This window comes from Ruditapes philippinarum, unplaced genomic scaffold (assembly GCF_026571515.1).
Source record: "Ruditapes philippinarum isolate M1 unplaced genomic scaffold, ASM2657151v2 ctg5546_1_1_1_1, whole genome shotgun sequence".
Taxonomy (NCBI): domain Eukaryota; kingdom Metazoa; phylum Mollusca; class Bivalvia; order Venerida; family Veneridae; genus Ruditapes; species Ruditapes philippinarum.
In genome coordinates, this window is record NW_026867145.1 from 24,918 (window position 1) to 45,190 (window position 20,273).

Consider the following 20,273-nt stretch of genomic DNA (forward strand, 5'->3'; position numbering starts at 1 on the left):
TAAAATTTGAACCATGTGTACAGATTAAGATGTTAAGTGAACTTTGATTTCAGCTGACCTAGATTTTGACAAAGTGTCTTACTGTGTTGTCCTTTGATGTAGTCATGAAATTTAGGCTGTGTGAAATATGCCCATCAAATTCACTTAAGACTCAAGTGCATTGATATATTCCTACTCTGATCTTTTATTGAGTTAACAACAGATTTAACCACTAATCTGATAATAAGAATTAGATAGGTCAGGGATCTATGCATTTTGACAATCTTCAAAATTGTATAGAAACAAAAAAAATCTGTTCCTACACTACTATTTAGTGTTGTATTAATGCGGTGGCATAGCATTTTTCTCAAATGCAATCTTGTTTGTTTTTGTTTTTTTGTTATAATTTAAAACTTTTATCTTGTATTATCTATCTTTTATTTTCCAAGTAAACAATATTGTAAATTAATATGGATAGACAAATACATGTATTTTGCATTTAGATTTCATTTCTTTTTAAAGTTTCCTTAAGTAAAAGTTTACTATACCCACTGAGAAGTAACAGAATGTAACAGGAAGGGTTGGATGTAAAAGTTACGTAAAGCTGCAATATAGTATTATGTAGGTAAACGCTTATTACTTTTTATTATAATTATGTATATTATAAATGTAACAAAAAAATGTAGTACTTTATGTATACATAACAAGTCTGGTCAGGTAAAACTTTTCGCCTCTGATCTAGAGTTAGTCATATATATAGCTATTGATTAAGTCAAGTTAGGTACTAAAACTTGCAGAGAAATGAGTCACCCACACTGAAACACCTAACAATGTGATTTATCACCGATTTATGTCTATTTCTGTCAGGTAAACCAATGACAATTCTGTTCTTCTTCAAAACTCTCCTCTTCAAAACTCCAGAGCTTAATTAGTTGTGATTGAAATACAAAAAAAACAACAACATTTTGATGTCATCTGTACTAAACCCATTACTAAAGAAGGTAAAAAATAAAATAAAGTAAGAGAGCCTATTAATTCTGAGTATTCTCTCAATCTCATAATAAAACTTCTTGTATTTTCCGATTCCAGCGGAAATCCAAATTATCGTGATTGCAACGAATGTCAGGGGAGGGTTTATGTCGGAGATGTCGGTTGCCTAGGGATACAGGTTCAGGAATTTACTAATGCATGAAGCTTTCATGCATTTCTCATAAAACATGCATTTTGTCTTAAGGAGAAAAAAACAATCATGTGACAGATGTATCATGATGGTGATTGATTATAGATCTTATTTTGTCATGCTGCTGAATTAGTAATTAAAACATGCATTGACAGAAATGGTTGCCATGGTAACTATAAATCAAAGCACTGAAAGCACTGGAGGGTCGCTTGCGCTGACAAATTTATATGACATTATATTGCTGGTGATCACTTGAAAGGCCAAATTTCCTATCCTTTTGCAACTTTTTTTAAAGGGTCAAGTCATAATCAAGTGGAAATGACTGAGTACAAAGGAAAGTGCAATATTTTGCCATATGATTTTATTCAGGGAGATTTATCATTGACATCCAACAATTACAACACGGTTTATCAAAAGTACTAAAAGCCAGTACTTTTTCTCAAGTGGTTCAGTTGAGATCGAAAAACCAAATTGCTTTATATCCTCAAAATAATACTTTAAATTGGATTAAATTTTAAGAGTACACTACTGACAGAAGCAGAAGCTGGAAGTAGATAACCAAGTCCTCTATTAACAATGACTAAGCATTGATAATTTCATCTACTTATAAGGCATATGAAAAACATGCTCATTCTTGGGGATTATAGTTATTATCAATCTGATATTCAAATTATCATCAACCCATGTGCATATAGACTGGATAGTGTTCAAACAACTCGAAAAGAAAATGGTTGAAAAATCTTTCTGTTTCTATGCATACTAGTAATAAGTGTTCCATCAGGGATAAACTTTCAGTGATTGTGAATACATGACTTATCAAAGTCACAATTTCATCCAGAGAGATTCATGAAATTCTCACAAAACAATAAGTAAAGTATGATTAGTTAAAACTAGAACTATCACTAAATGTGATTAATACCCCCACAAGACTGCTTTGGACATTAGGATGTAACAGAATACCTTGTAAAAGAATTCAAATAGAGTTATGTTTGTGGGCAATTAAAGATAGTAAGTTGTGGTTCTTGTATGTTGCATTTCCTTTCAATGTGGTTGACCATTGATGAAGTTTTATTGAATTACTCTATAATAAGTCCAGAAAGACAAGGAAAAAGATAAATAACTCTATAAATACTGCAGATTGAGTAATGGTTATTGTACACTGCACTTTCTTTCATTTCGCTTGACCATTGTATGAATTTGTATTGAATTCCAACTACATGTACTAGTTTTCAAGTTATGCACTGGACAAAAGTAATTAAGGGCACTAACTGTAGGGTCATTCCTGCAAAGTTTTATTACTGTGCAGTCTTTGGTTTCGGAGGAGATTTGTTTAAAGAAATTTTTGACGACCCACGACAACTGATGGTGGGGGATCACAATAGTTCACCATGAGCACGTTGTGCTCAGGTGAGCTAAAAAGTAATGATCAAAGTATAAGTTTGTGGATGACCTCGGCAATGCCATGACTGTAACAATACCTCTATTTTTTAAAAAGAAAAAGTCGAGCTAAAAAGGGGCATAACAGCATCAAAAATAATTTATTGAAACTAAATCTGCCTTTTGATAGTAACATGGCAAATATCAACTCACTTCATTTCCTTCATAAGTTGTCCTGCAGAAATCAATTGAACACCATAACTTATAACATGCTTTTCAGTAAAAAATGACAGTACTTTTAGATTATTTCACAATAAAGTATAATTTCAAAAGTAGCCAGACCCTTATTTGAATGAGAATGAAAAGCCTATAAACAAACAGAAATTTTGTGGGAAATACATTTATTTCTCAGAAAAATGTGATAAATAAAAAAGTAGATAATTAGTATTTGCAAATCATGAAGGAAATTAAACAAATTCAGGAAATATGACAGAATCACTTTCAAATCTGAACATTGAAAATTAATGATTCTACACAGAAAAAAAAAATCTGCTCTCTTTGGCTTGTATGATGGGCTATAGATCTCGGACATAATAAGGTGTCATATCTGAACGTCTTTCAGTCACAGTAAAATAGCAGCCTCCATTTACCAACATTGTGCCAAAGTTATACATTGTATATGTTTTTCAATGCCATTCATGAAAATATTAAATCTGCTGTTCACTCTATGAAATATATTTGGATCTTGCATGCAAAAGAAACAAATACCCATTATATGATATGTTCCAAATTTCTTCATACTTACAAAAATTATATATTTATGTAAATTAGTTCATTAACAAGCAAAACTGTAATTTCATTGTTCTGACGAACAATCTGTAGTGTTTTTGTTAAACAGCCATACTCCAAGACCGACAAGTTTTCTGTGGCATTATATTATCCAAAATTAACAATATTGGGAAATAATGGAAAACAAAAATATTAACAAATACATGTATAAAATAAAACCAATGTATATTAATTTAATGTCCATTTATAGTTGAAACTGCGAAATTTAGCTATGTCAACGTCTGAAGGGATTCCAGTTCAATTAATCTTGTGTACTCCCATAACTGAAGCTACAAATATCTGAAAATAAAATATATTTGTCATGTTGCAAGTAATTGTTTATCTGGCACTGAATATATTCAACATCATAAAGACAATGTGCTCCATACATAACAATTTACCAGTAAAATCGAAGACATATTTCTTATATATCTTATATATATATATCTTTATCATATCTTTGCATGAATTATCATAGTAAGCTTACACCACTATGTAAAATGCTAGTTTCTGGTCACAAGAAAATCAAAAGCAATGGATGGTGTGATATACAGACTTAATTAACTTTACAAATGCTGCTGAAAAACAAACAAGAATATTGTCAATTTCTTTCAATTAAATGATAGGACAAATATTGGTTTTAATTAATGCTGCTGTACAAGAATAGAACATCACTTCTAACTGCAAGCAGAACCATAGTGTATTCTGGTGTCAGGAAAATAATTATTATCGCTTATTTTTGTATCTCATGCTTTCTTTAGATGGATAAAAGTAAAAATTTAAAGTGAACTACTATACCTCAATTGGTATTCTGTATGCTGAAGTTTCCTTTTGAATACAGAAATAACTCCTTCACATAGTAAGCTTCACTTCAATTAAGTTGTTCCAGAAATAATACATTGTTCTACTTGGTACTTCAGACAGCTTCATTTGAACAGAGTGGGCAACTTCTTACTGCAAAGTGGGAGCAAGGTTTAGTAAAACAATTAAACAGCATAATTTGTTCAAATACAAGAAACTAGAAGCAGGGCATAATCTGTTATTGTTTTTCAGAAAAATAATTGAAAATTTAACTTTTGAATGGATCTTTTCACTATGAGCATACATTTCAATTTTTTAATTTTCTAGTGTAACATGTTTACAGTAATATATATATTTTTTGTATGATTACTAGTCCTACAATGAATTAATGTAATTCTGGAAAGGAAAATTTTAATTTTAAATACTTTGTCATGATTTTGAATTAGTAAAGGTCTGCAATGATATCAGTCAAACATTAGAAAGTAAAACCCTGATATACAACAACATCGGTGCAAGTTGAAAATTTGGAAAAACCCTTAAACTATAATTCATTTATTAATCATATTTCCACATAATCTAATAGTAAAACATGATGATATTAGTCACAAAATCCTAGGCTTCAGGCATATGCACCATGCAACAAGTGATTACAGTAAACATGTTTAAAAAGTTTGATGACTGTAATTAATTACTAAGGGATCAGTAATTACCACAAGATGACAAACCTTAGAACCTTATGATAAGGAAAGACCTTTAATGTACATGCAATCAACAACAGACCTAAATTTATTATTGGAAAAATGACAAACCTGTATGAATTTTTTTCTTCTCTGCAGCAGAAACCTCTTCCTTACAGATAATTGCAAAGAATCTATAAATAGGATCATGATGATCATCATCACGATGAAGACTTCATGGCTGAAACTTCATCACTTTTTGCTATAACAAACTACCAGTTTGAGCTATCTTGTCCTGTATACATGTATATAACTTGTCTGAACCTACTGTACCTTCACTGTTATCAAACAGTAACATGACAGAAGTCACCTAAAAAAAAGCAAAACAAAATTTAATGTCTTATAATATATTAAAGATCATGCACAAGTAATCAGTATTAAACAAGCAAGTTATATCATTTTACCACAAATTTTTTCTGCACATATGATATCTGCATTAAATATATATTAAATAATAACTTTTTAAAGGTCCATTAAGCCTTAGAAAAGATAACATTTTTATTTTTCAAACTTTCCTTTTACATATCTTGTTGCAGTTCTCAAATAGTTACATGTACTTATTGACCATGTACATGTAGATAAGTTATCTGGCAATTGGTATAATTACATTAATTCAGTATTTTGTATGTAAGTCAAAATAATACTTTGCTCACATTTTGCTACCTTTACAACACATGACTGTTTGTTCAGTGTTACTCTTTTCAGTTGTTAAACATTTAAAATGCTCTAAATACATCATTAAAACATAATTGAACACATATTTGACCTTTCTAAAGAATTACAAAATTATTTATCTCTGACACATTATATGTGCTTTTAAGATTTTCAATATTTTTTACCAGAGATTCTTTTACCTATACACTTACTCTATAGATAAATTACTAAGAACAGAAGATAATGTAAAATGTACTACACATTTAGTTACACACAACTTGACAGCAAATTATACATTTTTCAATATAATAAAATACAAAAAGAAAAACTGTTTCTCTCTGTAACCAAAGAGAAATCATAAATATTGTAAACTTCAGACTCATACTCTTATTACTACCTTTAGCTAAGGTTGTTATAATATATGTACTTTTCCAGTCAAAATGAGGTAAATATTTTTCAAGGAATTCTTCTTATAAATTAATATGCGAACACAAAACAAATAAATATTAACAATATGACAATAAGTTAAATTCAGTATTTGACCATGATGGTCAGTCATCTAAAGGTCAATGTCATATATGAATTACTTAAAGGGACTCCACTGAGGCTTTTGACATAACGAGAATGGAAATAATATTTCAAGATTGATAATTTGATATTCTATTTGATGTAGATCTTGGCAAAAAACCTATATGCAAAAATTTCAGATCATGCACTCGCTCTGTTTTCCCAGAATGATTACTTGAATAGTGTAAAATGTCCCAAAAATGAACAGTGCTTTTGATTCATACATGTATTGGGAAGAATAGAATTAGAATAGCACAAATATACAATTTTCAATGTATTTCTGAATATATTTCTTAATAGTATGTGCATATCATTCTGGACACAAGGAAAAAACAACAGCATTTATTGCAAAAAAAGCTGGTATACTGCTTTTGTACAGGAAATACTTCCATGACAGTAGTGTTGTTCTTAAATTTTAAGTCAAATATGTGTTTCAAATTTTCCAGAGCTCAATAAAATAAATGTGGGTTTTTTCTTATAAACAAACATTTAAAGAGAACTTACACTGAACAATACTATCATAGTATGTCTTGACCATGTCACATTAAAAAACCTCACACAACAGTTTATTATATCACACACCTGAAATAAATGCATTTCTTATTTAACATTCATATGATTTTCATATCAACAATAAAGCATTCCCAACTTATAGTTATCTAAATCATTTGGCTTAATAGTCAAATCAGCTACATCATGTACATGTATATATACCAACTCAAAACAGGTCAATGCATCAAACTATTGGGACAAATCAGAAGCAAGTAAAATGTTGACCTTAATCATTCAGACAATATCATTCATGTTTATAATATACAATGATTATTTGTGAAATTAATCAGTCAAATCCCATGACGTTATCAATTTAATTATATATTTTTCTTATATCAACAATTTTTTCATATTATTAGAAAATCCCCTAATCATCATGTAAATAAAGTGTTATATGATACACAGTCTAAGTTACTATCGTCCGTTTTTGTATGCACTAGCATAGAGCAGAATGGGGAACCACGCACTTGTTTGTGGGAGAACACTTCTGGATCAGGAATTACCTTCTAAAAAATCTAGTTGTAGAATCTTTCTTTAAATACAGGTAAATATGACTGAGTGACAGGGCTTGAGCAAAATAAATAAAATCCAGTTGTTTGCATGTGTGTTTGTCCTAAGTGGTCTTTTTATTCGCTCATTTAAAGCTTAATACTAGGTAATTATGTACATAAAGAGAAACAGAAATTCTAAAAAAAAGTCCAAAATAGCAATATTGAAAATGCTGCAGACTCAGTTTGATTGAGCCAGTTTATGGATAGTACTGGAAAGTGCATGCTACTGTTCACACCCAATAGCACCAGGTTAAGCAGTATTCAACATTTAAACATGTAATGGTAAATTTTTTAAATTAGAAACATTAGCAGGTGTATTTTTATGGCAGTGATCATGGAACCTCCAATGTGACATGTTAGTGCCATTCCATGAAAAGTGGCCTATGATTCCCAAAGAATACAATGTGTGTTCCCTTAATGAAAAAAAGAATGGGGGAACTGAACAAACAAGAGCTGTCCGTAAGACAGCGCGCTCGACTTTTTTATTGCTTGCCAATAAAAAAAGTTTTTGCAGTAAAAGGCAATACAAGAATCTCTGTATTTTTAAAGTGAACAATGGCCATGAGCATTAAGATATTTAGTGAAGAATTATTTTACTGAATTGTGTGATACCCTTGAACACTGCAGCAAAGTTTGAAATGTTTAAGTCAAAAGAGGGCTGGTAAGAAAGAAAAAAAAACTGAGTTGAGCCTTAAATAAATTTAATAGTATTAAACCCACTTTGAGAGAATAAGGTATTTTTACGTCACTCAGAACACCTTGGTAAATGACATAATAACATAATTTTTCAAGAAATCTATGCCAAGGAAGCAGTATATTTTTGTACAATCAGCATAATATATAGATTTGACTTTGTATGTGAAAGTATTATAGTTACCTTATAATACAAGTAATAGAAAAAGAGAAAAATAACTAGTTGTTTGATACCCTTGAATATTACAGCAATGTTTATATGACATAATTTATGGTAAAGTGAACAAGTGGATAGGAATGAATTTTTTTAGATTTTTTAAGTTTTTTAGTGCTTGCCTATAATACAAAACATTGACAGTTAAGGGCCATAATTCAAATAAAATCTTTGACAGAATTACCTTCTCCTGGACATGTTTGGGAATCATGATTGTAAACAAGTATTCCAACTTTCAAATTAATATCTCAAACAGTTCAGTCAAAAAGTGGACTGGTACTAAAAACTTAACCAAGATTCTAAGTCGATAAAAGGCCTTAATTTTTAAAACAAATCCTTGACAGAGTTACCTTCTCTTGCGTACAGATGGGGGTAATGATGTGAAATAGCATTAAAAGTTTCAAAGCAATATCTCAAAGGGTTAAGGCAATAAGTGGATTTTACCCATATTCAATGTATTTTCTAAGTCAAAAAGGGGCATAATTCTGTCAAAAACCTTGACAGAGTTATGTCCTCTTGTCTGTTGATGAAGGTCGTGATGGTAAACAAGTATGGTCAGTTTCAAAGCAATACCTCCAATGGTTTTGAAATAAAGTGAGGTGGTACAAAAAACTTAACCAAGCTCAATACACTTTCTAAGTCAAAAAAGGGCCATAATTCTGTCAAAAACCTTGACAGAGTTATGTACTCTTGTCTGTAGATGGAGGTTATGATGGTGAACAAGTATGGTAAGTTTCAAAGCCATACTTGTAATACTTCTGAAATAAAGTGGGGTGGTACGAAAAACTTAACCAAGGTGTGACGCCAACGCCGACGCCGACGCCGGGGCGAGTAGGATAGCTCCCCTTTTCATAGAAAAGTCGAGCTAAAAAGGATACTGTTCTTCAAGATTCTGTGTATTTTTTTCTGCGTTTTTCAAAAACTTTGGTTTAGATTGTTTCAATAATTAGAGTAATTTAGACTATAAAAACTGAATTTGCAAAATATTTGAACTCAGTTAGTGTCAGTGTGAGAACTGAAGCCTAAAGAATAATCAGACACCTCCTCTAGGACAGACTTACTACATGTAAGGCCTTACTGTTTGCATGTAAACAAAGTAGTTTTTTGACTTCCATACAAAATACTAAATCACTTTAACTATACTGATTGCTAAAAAGCAACAGCTGAGGCAAAAGTTGGTTCAGATAATTGCCCATTGAGTAACTTTTTGGAAGTTATAACAGGCCACCGATAACAGGCTTTTGAGAAATAAATTAAAATCATTTCTGGGGCATAATGGGCCTTAAAGCCAGTATGTGCTAGGGGGGCAAGGACAGTAACTTTCATTTTCCAGTACTGTTTAGCCTCAAACAAACCGAACCTGCAACATTTTCAATTGTGTCATTTTGGGTGTTCTTAAGGGATTCTATTTTTCCTCTATGATATGCATTGTAAACATAAACAATAATTTTTGATTCACCAATCTGCCATTATATAATGTCATGCGACAAATACCATGGCCAATAGAACAATAGAAAATACAATGTATGACAATCTGCTTGTAGAAACGAATATCTATGAGTAAATAAAATCAATATATTATCATACTTATCTATTACATCAATCTATTATCTAGTTTATTTATTAAAACTCTGAAAGTTATATTAAATATCATAATATATTATTGATACAAATGAGAATCCAGATTAATTTAATAATTTATTATTATACTGTTAGTTCTGTTAAACCTTTATCTGTTATCTATTAAATATAAAGGATATACTAAACAAACGGTACAAGTCAACCCGGCCCCAAAATTGGTCAACCCGGCCCCAAAATTGGTCAATCCGGCCCCACGGTAATTTTATTTGGTCAACCCGGCCCCAAAATTGGTCAGTGCGGCCCCAAAATTGGTCATTCCGGCCCCAAAATATATATTTTTCAAAGATAATTTCAACTTTAAGTAGATATCTATTATTGTTAATTGCTAAGTCTCATGAAGATATGTTGTTAATAACTTCTGTTAAACATTTTGTACTGTATTATGAAAAATTTATTGTAAAAAATGTCTTACATATTACCTATAATTACTATGTGATAATGGCTATATGCTATATGTAGTTTAATGCCAAATAAAATATTGAATGGAATTGAATAAATCTTGATTTAATATGTATAACAATGTGTATTGTCATTCAGTAAATAAATAATTAATAAATTGATTGTTGTGGACAAATCTATTGACACGTGCAAATCGTTACCCACGTGTGGGTCCAGCGATAATTGCATTATCGCACTTATCAAAACTGTCACACAATTAAAGACATACGTTATCTAAATCAGATACCGTCTATTGTTTTGCGAGGATATTATCAAGTCGAAATGAAATTACTCTTTCTAATTTAAGTAAATTAACCAGTATTATTATGTCTAAATTTAACTAGCATAAGTAATGCCATAATGAACTATATAATATACAAGTTGCTTGTTTGTTGATATTGAAAGTTGATATTGATAGTTTTTATATAAAATGAATAATAAAAGATATCATCATTGAACTTTTGTTTTTGTTATTTTTATCTTATTTCTTGATAAGTGTTTACATTTTAAAGCAAAATAAATAATAAAAAAAAATGGGGCCGGGTTGACCAGAAATAAAATTGGTTTGGGGCCGGGTTGACTTGGGGCCGGGTTGACTTGGGGCCGGGTTGACTGTAATTCCAAACAAATTCCAAAAATACCCAAACCATAAATATTTTTCAGTCCAAATGTATTTTAAAAAATTTTGTTAATTTTAGGTGGGGCGAATCGTCACTAAATTCGGACGAATCGTCACTGTGGCGAATCGTTACCCTGTTACCGACAATTTTTATTTATCTATAAACAAATTAATCTCCAAAAATTAATCTCACGGGTGGTTCAGTTTCATAAAGTCTTTCTTATTTAATCGAGATAAACTGTCAAAATTACTCAAGAACTTACAATTTCTTCAAAATATCCTGGATGTCTGTATCAAATAACGAAAGTCGAATCAAGCTGTGGAAGAAGCATGGCTGACCTCAGTGACCTGTCACGTGATTCAATCGCGCATTGATATTTTTTCTGTACACAGCACAAATTTACTGTAATTTTCGTTATCATAATACATTTCAAAATGTATGATAACCCTCCTGTAATGAATGAAGGTACGGATTTTCTAACTTGTTACCGACAATATGGAACTATTTACTACGTGCATGTATAATTCAGCCGAAATTCGGTTTGCAGTAAGCCTGAGATGTAGCTTATAACTTTGGCTCGCTTTGCGCAAGCGCAGCGACCCAAAAAGAGTACTTTGGTTGTCTGCATCAGACTTCATTTGCTTACGATTTCTTAGGCCTATCTTGGCTGGTTTTGAGATTTTGGAATTATATAAAACAAAAATCATGATTGCCAAAACCAAGCAACAAAAAGATAAGAAACTAAGGTATTGTCTAGCCCTATGTCGTTTTGGACTTTATAAATTGAAATTTTTTAAGAGTTTTACCATTAACGTTCTTAAATTGAATGAACATTTCTAAACAGTTTTGGGAGACGTACAACATAATTAATGTAGACTGGAACATAAAATTACTTGTTCATCGATATAATAGACCTATTTTAAATATTTTGTGAATCATTTATGAAAATGTCATATTTTGGAAGCTTCTTGGGGAGGGGGGAATTAATCCATGTTTAATTATGATGTTTTCCAGACTTTTACTGCCATAAGTCATGAATACCATTAGATATTTTAAATATGGTTGTCATGGTAACAGTTTAAGCATCTTGCTTGAATTAAGATCCCTAGTGCCGGCATATTTTCTTTGTTAAGATTAAGTTACTCATTAGGGAGCAGAAGATAGAATTACAGCCATATTTGGTTGACAAAAGAAATTGTTTTTCGAGCACCTTTTGTTCTATCGCCTTGAGTCAGCACCATTTTGTTTCTCTCCTGAGTGAGAATTTTATTGTTCTACCCTGAATAAAACAGCTATGATAAACTAAGCTAATATTTGTTATTAAAATATTTTGTCACATTCTAGAAATGATAATATATCAGTTTTCATTTTGCTGTACAAATTAAATTTATAAAGCAGTCCTGCGAAGAAAAATTTATTTCAAGTGTTTTTGATTTTTCTAGAATTTTTTTAAATTCAAATATACAAAAATTTGTTTTTTTGTAAATAATTTTACTGTTAAATTGAATACGATACACATGATGATGTATTATTACAAAATTTATGTCAATGAGAGTAAAAGGGTATAAATTGTAACTATGTTACTCATAGAGACTTGGTGTTTTCATTGTATATGAGACTATTTGGTTGGATAAGTAAGATTTTGCATTATAACACATTATAAATCAAACAATACTTTATAAAAGAAATATGTAACTATGTACATTTCCTTTAAAGAGTAAAATATTGATGCATGCATGAAACCATTGAGTAGTTAAAACCAGCATAATATTCTATTTTAGAACATTTTATTCTGTTTACATACAATATTCATGTGTGTTTAATATTAAAGAGAGACATTCTAATTGTTACAACTTGTTCTAGATAAACAACATACTGGTAATTCAAATTACTGTTTATAGATATTGTAAAAATAACTTCATAAGATGCTGCAACCTTGAAGTTGTTGTTTTTAGCTCGACTATACGAAGTATATGGAGAGCTGTCTTACTCGCCCCGGCGTCGGCGTCGGTGTCCGCGTCCAGATTTTAGATTAAAGTTTTGGTGCAGTAAAATATTTTTCACTATAACTTTGTCATTTCTTTAGGTATCAACTTCAAACTTCAAATATATATTCCTTATCATCAACCCCATCTTATGTGACAAGGTTCATAACTCTAGCACCAATATTTTCAGATTTATCTCCCCTTGAACTTAGAATTTTCCTTTAAAAATACTATTTTTTACTGTTACTTCTTTATTTCTTAAGGGATCAACCTCATACTTCAAATATATGTACCTTATCATCATCCCCATCTTATGTGACAAGGTTCATAACTCTAGCACCAATATTTTCAGATTAATCTCCCCTTGAACTTAGAATTTTCCTCAAAAAGTACTATTTCTTACTGTTTCTTCTTTATTTCTTAAGGGATCAACCTCATACTTTAAATATATTTACGTTATCATCATCCCCATCTTATGTGACAAGGTTCATAACTCTAGCACCAATATATTCAGATTTATCTCCCTTTGAACTTAGAATTTTCCATAAAAAATATTTTTTTTACTGTTACTTTTTTATTTCTAAAGGGATCAACTTCATACTTCAAATATATTTACGTTATCATCATCCACATCTTATGTGACAAGGTTCATAACTCTAGCACCAATATTGCAAGAATTATATCCCCATAAACTTAGATTTTTTTACTAGAAAAATGTTATTTTTTATTATAACTTTTTTATTTTTAAAGGTATCTACCTTAAACTTTAAATACTTATTCCTTATCATCAATTACATTTAATGTGACAATGTTCATAACTCTTGAAGCAATATTTACACATTTATCTCTCTTTGAACTTAGGATTTTCTTTAAGAAATATAAAAACTTCTTTACTTTTTAAGGTATCTACTTCAAACTTCAAATATATATTTCTTATCATTACACAAATGTTGTTTGACAAGGTCCATAACTCTAGCATGACTATTTCTAGAATTATTCCCCTTGATCTTGGAATTTATGTTAACAAATATTATTTTTTTACTATAACTTAATACATAATTATACATAATTGATTTTTCTTTCATAGTTTTGTCCTCCTTACTGCGTCCAGTATTTTATTAGTCGAGCTTCGCTGTCTCCTGTGACAGCTCTTGTTGGTTAGTAAAGTCATGTTTCAAGATGGTTGTGTTATGAAATTTCAATGGCTTTGTGGTTTTGTTTGATTTATACTTCTAAAAATGTTAACTAAATTAATGATTATTTTACATTAACTACAGTTATAAAACCTGGAGCAAAACCAGATATCTGCATATTCGGGGTCCTGAATTTTTCCTTTCTGTTTTCATTATATAAAAACCAGAAACTCGTTATTCAGGAAAGCGGACAAAAAATCGAAATAAATTGTCATTTATATTGTCTATGGAATTTTACCTCACAATAGCGGACAAATATTTCACATGTAAAAATCAAAAGAGTCTTTTTGATTTATAAGAGAAGATCACTAAATTACGAATTATGCTAATTCAATAATGTTATTCCAATTAACTGCATGCTAATTACATTCTTGAAAGAAAGGATTAATTTATTTGTTGCAGAGATGCCATTATATTTTAGTTTCAACAAAGTTCATATTCACGATGTCTATAATTAATCAGGAATCATAAGGTTATGTAATTACAATCGTATACAAATCGTTAGTAACGAAAATTACATACATTACATAAATCATTGTTGACTTTTACAACCATGTTTGTATAAAACATTGGTATCAATTAACAGTGCCGATTCAAGTACAAAATGAATAAGTTAGCATTTAATTATTTATAATTTAGCCCCCCTTCCACCCTAGCCTGTATAAGTTAGTAAAAAACGTCCATGTCTTAAGGCTTAAACCCCCTGTAAACCGGAATCCTCACTTATTTGGCAAATATGTTTGGCCCTAAGACCTTGGTTTCCGATTTAGTGAGTTTTTAATGTATTTCATCTGTTACGATACTTTTCTGTTGAAATTACATAACATGCATATTCTAGTCAGATGATGTTCTCATACGACACATGACGAGAAGGAAAGTGGGTTAAGTCTTCATTGATTTTAAATTTCCTGCCTCAATCTCGATTTTCCCTTAATTATAGTGTAGCCTGTTTCATAAATGATCATACTTTTTAAAAGCAGCTTAATGGAAAACCGTCTCCAAGATTTGATGACATTTCGTTTCTATGGCATTTGTAACCATAATGTATCATCTTCCTTCAATGCCATTTGCTTTCGATGCTTTCGAAAATCAAGTCTAGAGAATTAATTAAAGGCATATTACTGCATGGAAGTAGAATTTACATTTTGCGGTTATCTGCTATTTTCATCTTGTTATGATGTACTTATATTTACTTTTTAATTATACATTTTAAAGGCAATGATTTAAGTTGACTTTGCTGATATTTTTATCATGGGTGTGAAGTATGGGGTACTTAAGTTGACTATGAAATGAACAAAATAATACTAGACTATGCATTAATGTTGATATTAAGTTGAGTTAAAAGTAATTGGTCCAGACTTAGGCCATAGAAAATTTATCTTTAGACACTCATCCAGGTTTCAAGAAATAATTGGGGCGGGTGGGCGGAATTTATAATTTATAATTTATTTTATCCATCACTTTTAAGACCTGAAAAAACAGAAATGTATAACGTCGCATCATTTCCACCCAGATTTTGATCAAAACTAAACCCAAACCAATCACAAACAGTTTTCTTGTTTACTGCATCATATATTTCACATATGACGAACATTTTGACAATTTTACTGATCGAAAACGAAAGTATTTAAAACGCTGTAAACCTCAGTCTGATTTTATGCATTCAACCACGATTTTCGGACGTCTGCGAAATCATAGCAGGGTTCCCGCTGTCGCTCGCCAATGGCGCCAAATGCAACAAAATATTCATTCTGGCGCATAAAATCTTTAATTTGCAAATTTAACTGGCGCCAACGTAAGATAAAAGCATCCGACAACTAGTACACTTAAATGTAATAAGCGGCCGCGTCAATTACATAAGCGGCCCAAATGTGAAAGGTCACGCACTATTAGTTTATTTATCAAACTGTATAATCGGGTACCGTATAATCAATTATGTCATCAATTGTGTGACACTTCAGGAACATGTGAAGATGAAACTAATTTTGATCCCTGGAAATGAACAATTTTTTTTTTATGAAAATAAATTATTTTGGGGCGGAAAGATTTTGATACGGGCGGGCTAGGATGAGAGTCTAAAAATTAATTTTCTGTGGCCTTACATCAAATATTTACTATACCCAAATCTGAAAAAATATTCATTTTCCAGTTCTGTTATGTCATGAGAAGCATCAGTGAAGTCCCTTTAAAAATTTATGAAATGAAATGCTGGTATTTTTTGTCCGCTTTCTTAAATTATAATGTTTAAAATTTGTTTCGTTTTTTTTTTTTTATCATGTATTTGTTTTGTTAACTTATAGCTATTTGTTAATATTCCTACCAGCAGGTCATCAGAAATAGGGACGCTAAAGGTTAGCAATTTTTCAAATTTTTGCAAAGTCATTTTGTAATAATAATCTTGATCAATGAGTATAGAAGTTTATAAGAGGTTGTGATAAATTCACCTGTGAAAAAATTTACAATGTTTTATTGGTTCAAATAGGCCTTTAAAAGGGTGATAAAGGCATTACTCTCTTAGGTAATGTTCTCCTTGATTTAAGGGTAGGGAACATCGTAAAGATGTTATCAAACTTTCATCAGACAAATATTGCGGTACCTTTTGATCTAAATTATTACCTAGTCCAACAAGATCAACATAAATTATTTTATCTGAAAAATGGTTTTGTTGTAAATTAGAATATAAAATTAGGTTTATGTGTCAACATTGAAATTTTATTTGTTCACTTTTTATTAAATATTTGATTTTAAAATGTGTCTGTTGTTTTTGTTTTGGAACTCTCACAGACCCATTTTAGATTCAGCAGAAATTTAAATAAGAAGCAATATAGTCTTTTGTAATAATTGTTAACCTGAACTTAACACAAATTTGTGTTTTTACAAGCTAAATGGAATTGTTAATTTTATAATTGTTACATGTATTTAGTTGTATTTAATACTTACTGAGTGGTTTGCCGTTGTCCACTGATACTTTATATTTTAGCCATGCCTTTACCAACCAAGCTCTTTTTCTTTGTGTAAACATCATTGTCAGATGACTTGAAAATATTTATTTTATGTCAAAATCGATTGTGATTGTGTGTCCACCCACTGAAGAAAAAAAAACTTTTTTATGTGCGTCCTTTTGTCCACCTAGAGACTTGGTCCAGTTGTAAAATTTCGTTCAAAGAATTCAGTTTCCTCCTAATAGGGTATTGTTTGTTTGCAAGCCAGTTTACACTGTGCTCTAATTGTTTTCCGATAGCTGAATATTTAGAACCCAGGCTCTCAGTTATATAGAGGCTTGAAATTGAGCGTAGCAAGCTTCTCAGTGATACAGTGTATATATTAGGTATTGGATGTCTCAAAACAAAATTATTTGTCATTGTAAATACCGGTAGATATTATGCCTACTTTTAAGCGAGTAAGGTTTTTAGAAAAATAACTGCTTATACATTTTGACGGACAATTTGTTTTTTTTTTACCTAAATATAGACAGTATTCTATGGATTAACTGCGGAGTTAAATCATTGAATTATGTTGACAGGATATATCAGTTTATAATACGGTACAGTAACTGTTATTTGTTGTTTTGTATATCATTCATGATTATAGATCGTAAAATCGCCCTGTGTGAATATTAATAGGTCATGTTGTAAGTGTTAAAATTTGTACTTATAAAATTAGAATCAGGTCAAAAAATTATAATTTTGTCAAAAGATTTTTTTTTTTTTTTGAAAATATATTTTAATTTTTTAAGCACACGTAACTTGGCTTAAGAACCGTATTTTACGTGATGTGTTTTAGAAATATCAAAAACATTTAATACAGTCATGTATCAGGCTTTTAATCAGAGATTTTTTTCATAGAAATTGAAAGATTATATGTGTTATTGCCATAACTTGTTCTTGCAACGGTCTTGAACATTTGACATGTCAAATCAGAGATTATGATAGTACCGCACATATAAGCTCCTCCCCAATTTAAGAAATTTTTCACTACAACGAATTTCTATGCTGATGCTATAGGGAAAACTGATTTGTCCATTCCCCCACCCTCTTTTGTTAAATTTGCCGTGTAAGAAATAGAATGACTTTTTAATAATATTGTAATATTTAATTGTTTATTACGACAGTATAGCTCATGTTAAAAAAAAACACTATACAAACTGCTTTTAATCAGTTTTACTTTGTGGATCATTAATAGAAAGGAATCAGTATCAACAACTGCTTAAGAAAATGGTAGAAACTGCAAAATTTATTTAACAACCACCTACGTAAAGAAAGAACATGACTTTGTCTTGTAAATTTTAGTTATCGATGATTACAGGTAATATATAATATAACAGTTATTACAGCATAACAATTAACAACTGTATCGCTGTAGACATGAGGCAGGAAATGTCTGCCTTTTAAAATATACAAGGGGGGCAAATGTCGGCTTCAGCAAAATAAGGGTGCAAATTAATGTACCATGGGTAGGGGGATGACAATTAAATGTCTTTTACATTTTTATTTAAATTCGATTGCGAAAACATTAGTTCTTGCAGCTTATATTAAACACTTTCGAGTCTGCTTTCTGGAACCAACCAGTACTGGTGTCATATGAAAAAACATGGTCATGACCCGATTACGGCTTGAACCCATGATCTATGGCTTGAGAAGCAGATACCTTTACCACTAGGCCACCACACCCCTTAAAATGTCTTAGAAAATTGTACTATAGATATTATAAACTTATATGAAAAGCTCGCACCCACTGTGATTTCAATAATTCAATATTAAAGCAAATCTCTTTACTGACAGATGTAGTATTTTAGAAATTAAACATAAAATAGGTCAAAGGGTGGTCAGAAATTAATGTCCTGTGTGTCTCCTGGTCAAGTACAGGGTTTTATCGCATAGGTTGAAACCCCATCTACTTTTGTGTGACACTGATACTTGATACAGTAATATAAAATTTCACATAAAAGCAAGTCAAAGGATTGTCTGAATTTGTAAAAAAAAATGTAGTGTTAGTACAATTAGGTTTTATCAAGTAGTTGATGTGTAAAAAATGTATAATATTACATCTAAATGATATGTTTGATAACCAGTGTGTTTTAAAACTCATATGTTTGCATAATGTATGACTTGTGAAATATTTAAGTATGAAGTCGTGTTGACTGAACCATGCAAGAACAGTTGATTTATAATGCACAAGCATAAATTATGTTGCATAATGATTCAATAACATTTTGTTGGCACATTTTTATTATGCCCCAGTGACAGTTTATTCTCTTGAAGTATTAATTTGATGACAATTAAGTGTATATATATATTTTTTAAAGGTTGCCGCCCAAACTGTGATATGTCTGTTATACGGAACTCGGCAAATGTGGGTTTTTCCAAAACTAAAACTAATACTCCGGTACAAACAATCTTGATCTGTTATAGCTTCACAGTACACTAGTCTGGTGACAATAGATTTATTTACCTGTTGCATTTAGTTTCAAAGCTGTAACTGTAGAAAAAATTGCTTGTATCCTCCAAATTACCTTGTAAAAACTCAAAATATTTTTTATTCACGAGTAAGTCTATAAATATGGACATTTCTAAGCTATAAATATGGACATTTCTAAGCTATAAATATGGACATTTCTAAGCTATAAATATGGACATTTCTAAGCTATAAATATGGACATTTCTAAGCTATAAATATGGACATTTTTAAGCTATAAATATGGACATTGCTAAGCTATAAATATGGACATTTCTAAGCTATAAATTATAATGGACATTGCTAAGCCATAAAAATGAACATTTCTAAGTTATAAATATGGACATTGCTAAGCATTTCAGGAGTTTACTTGAAGTGACACTATAGAATTTTGGCTGCTAAAAGTAGTTTTTGCATGTAATTGAAATCTTGCCTACTCACAGCTGAAGAAACTAGTCAATTTACATAAGTGCATCACAACAGAAAATAATTCCACATCTTGAATTTATTATATTTGAAGGACTCCTTACAACTATCATAGCAAAAAAAGTTAACTGGACCCATAGCATAAACTGTGACTACAGGTTTTTTTGACATGTCAGAATAGATTATCGAGGCGTTTTTTTATGATCTGATTAAGATTATAGTACCTATTACTTGTGTTCAAAATTTCAGGTCACTTGCCAACTTCCTTTTTGCAGAATAATCATTTTGGTGTGCATTAATAAAAAGTATTTGAAATACTTTTTGACTCAAATTGGGCTTACAGATGATAGCTCTTTTTATATTATCAATTTAATTTTTAGTAT

General features: G+C 30.6%; 1 long non-coding RNA gene across 2 annotated transcripts; it reads right to left on the reverse strand.

The window, feature by feature from the left end:
- Positions 1 to 3,537: 3,537 nt before the first annotated feature.
- On the reverse strand, positions 3,538 to 11,379 carry LOC132734996 (uncharacterized). Of its 2 annotated transcripts, XR_009626394.1 has the most exons (5): positions 11,095 to 11,379; positions 6,628 to 6,705; positions 4,975 to 5,212; positions 4,163 to 4,318; positions 3,538 to 3,664 (listed from the first exon to the last, which is right to left on the reverse strand). It is a non-coding gene; the product is annotated as an uncharacterized LOC132734996 (long non-coding RNA). The 2 variants fall into 2 exon arrangements; XR_009626395.1 differs by lacking the exon at positions 6,628 to 6,705 and having other exon boundaries at positions 11,095 to 11,378.
- Between the last annotated feature and the right edge of the window lie 8,894 nt (positions 11,380 to 20,273).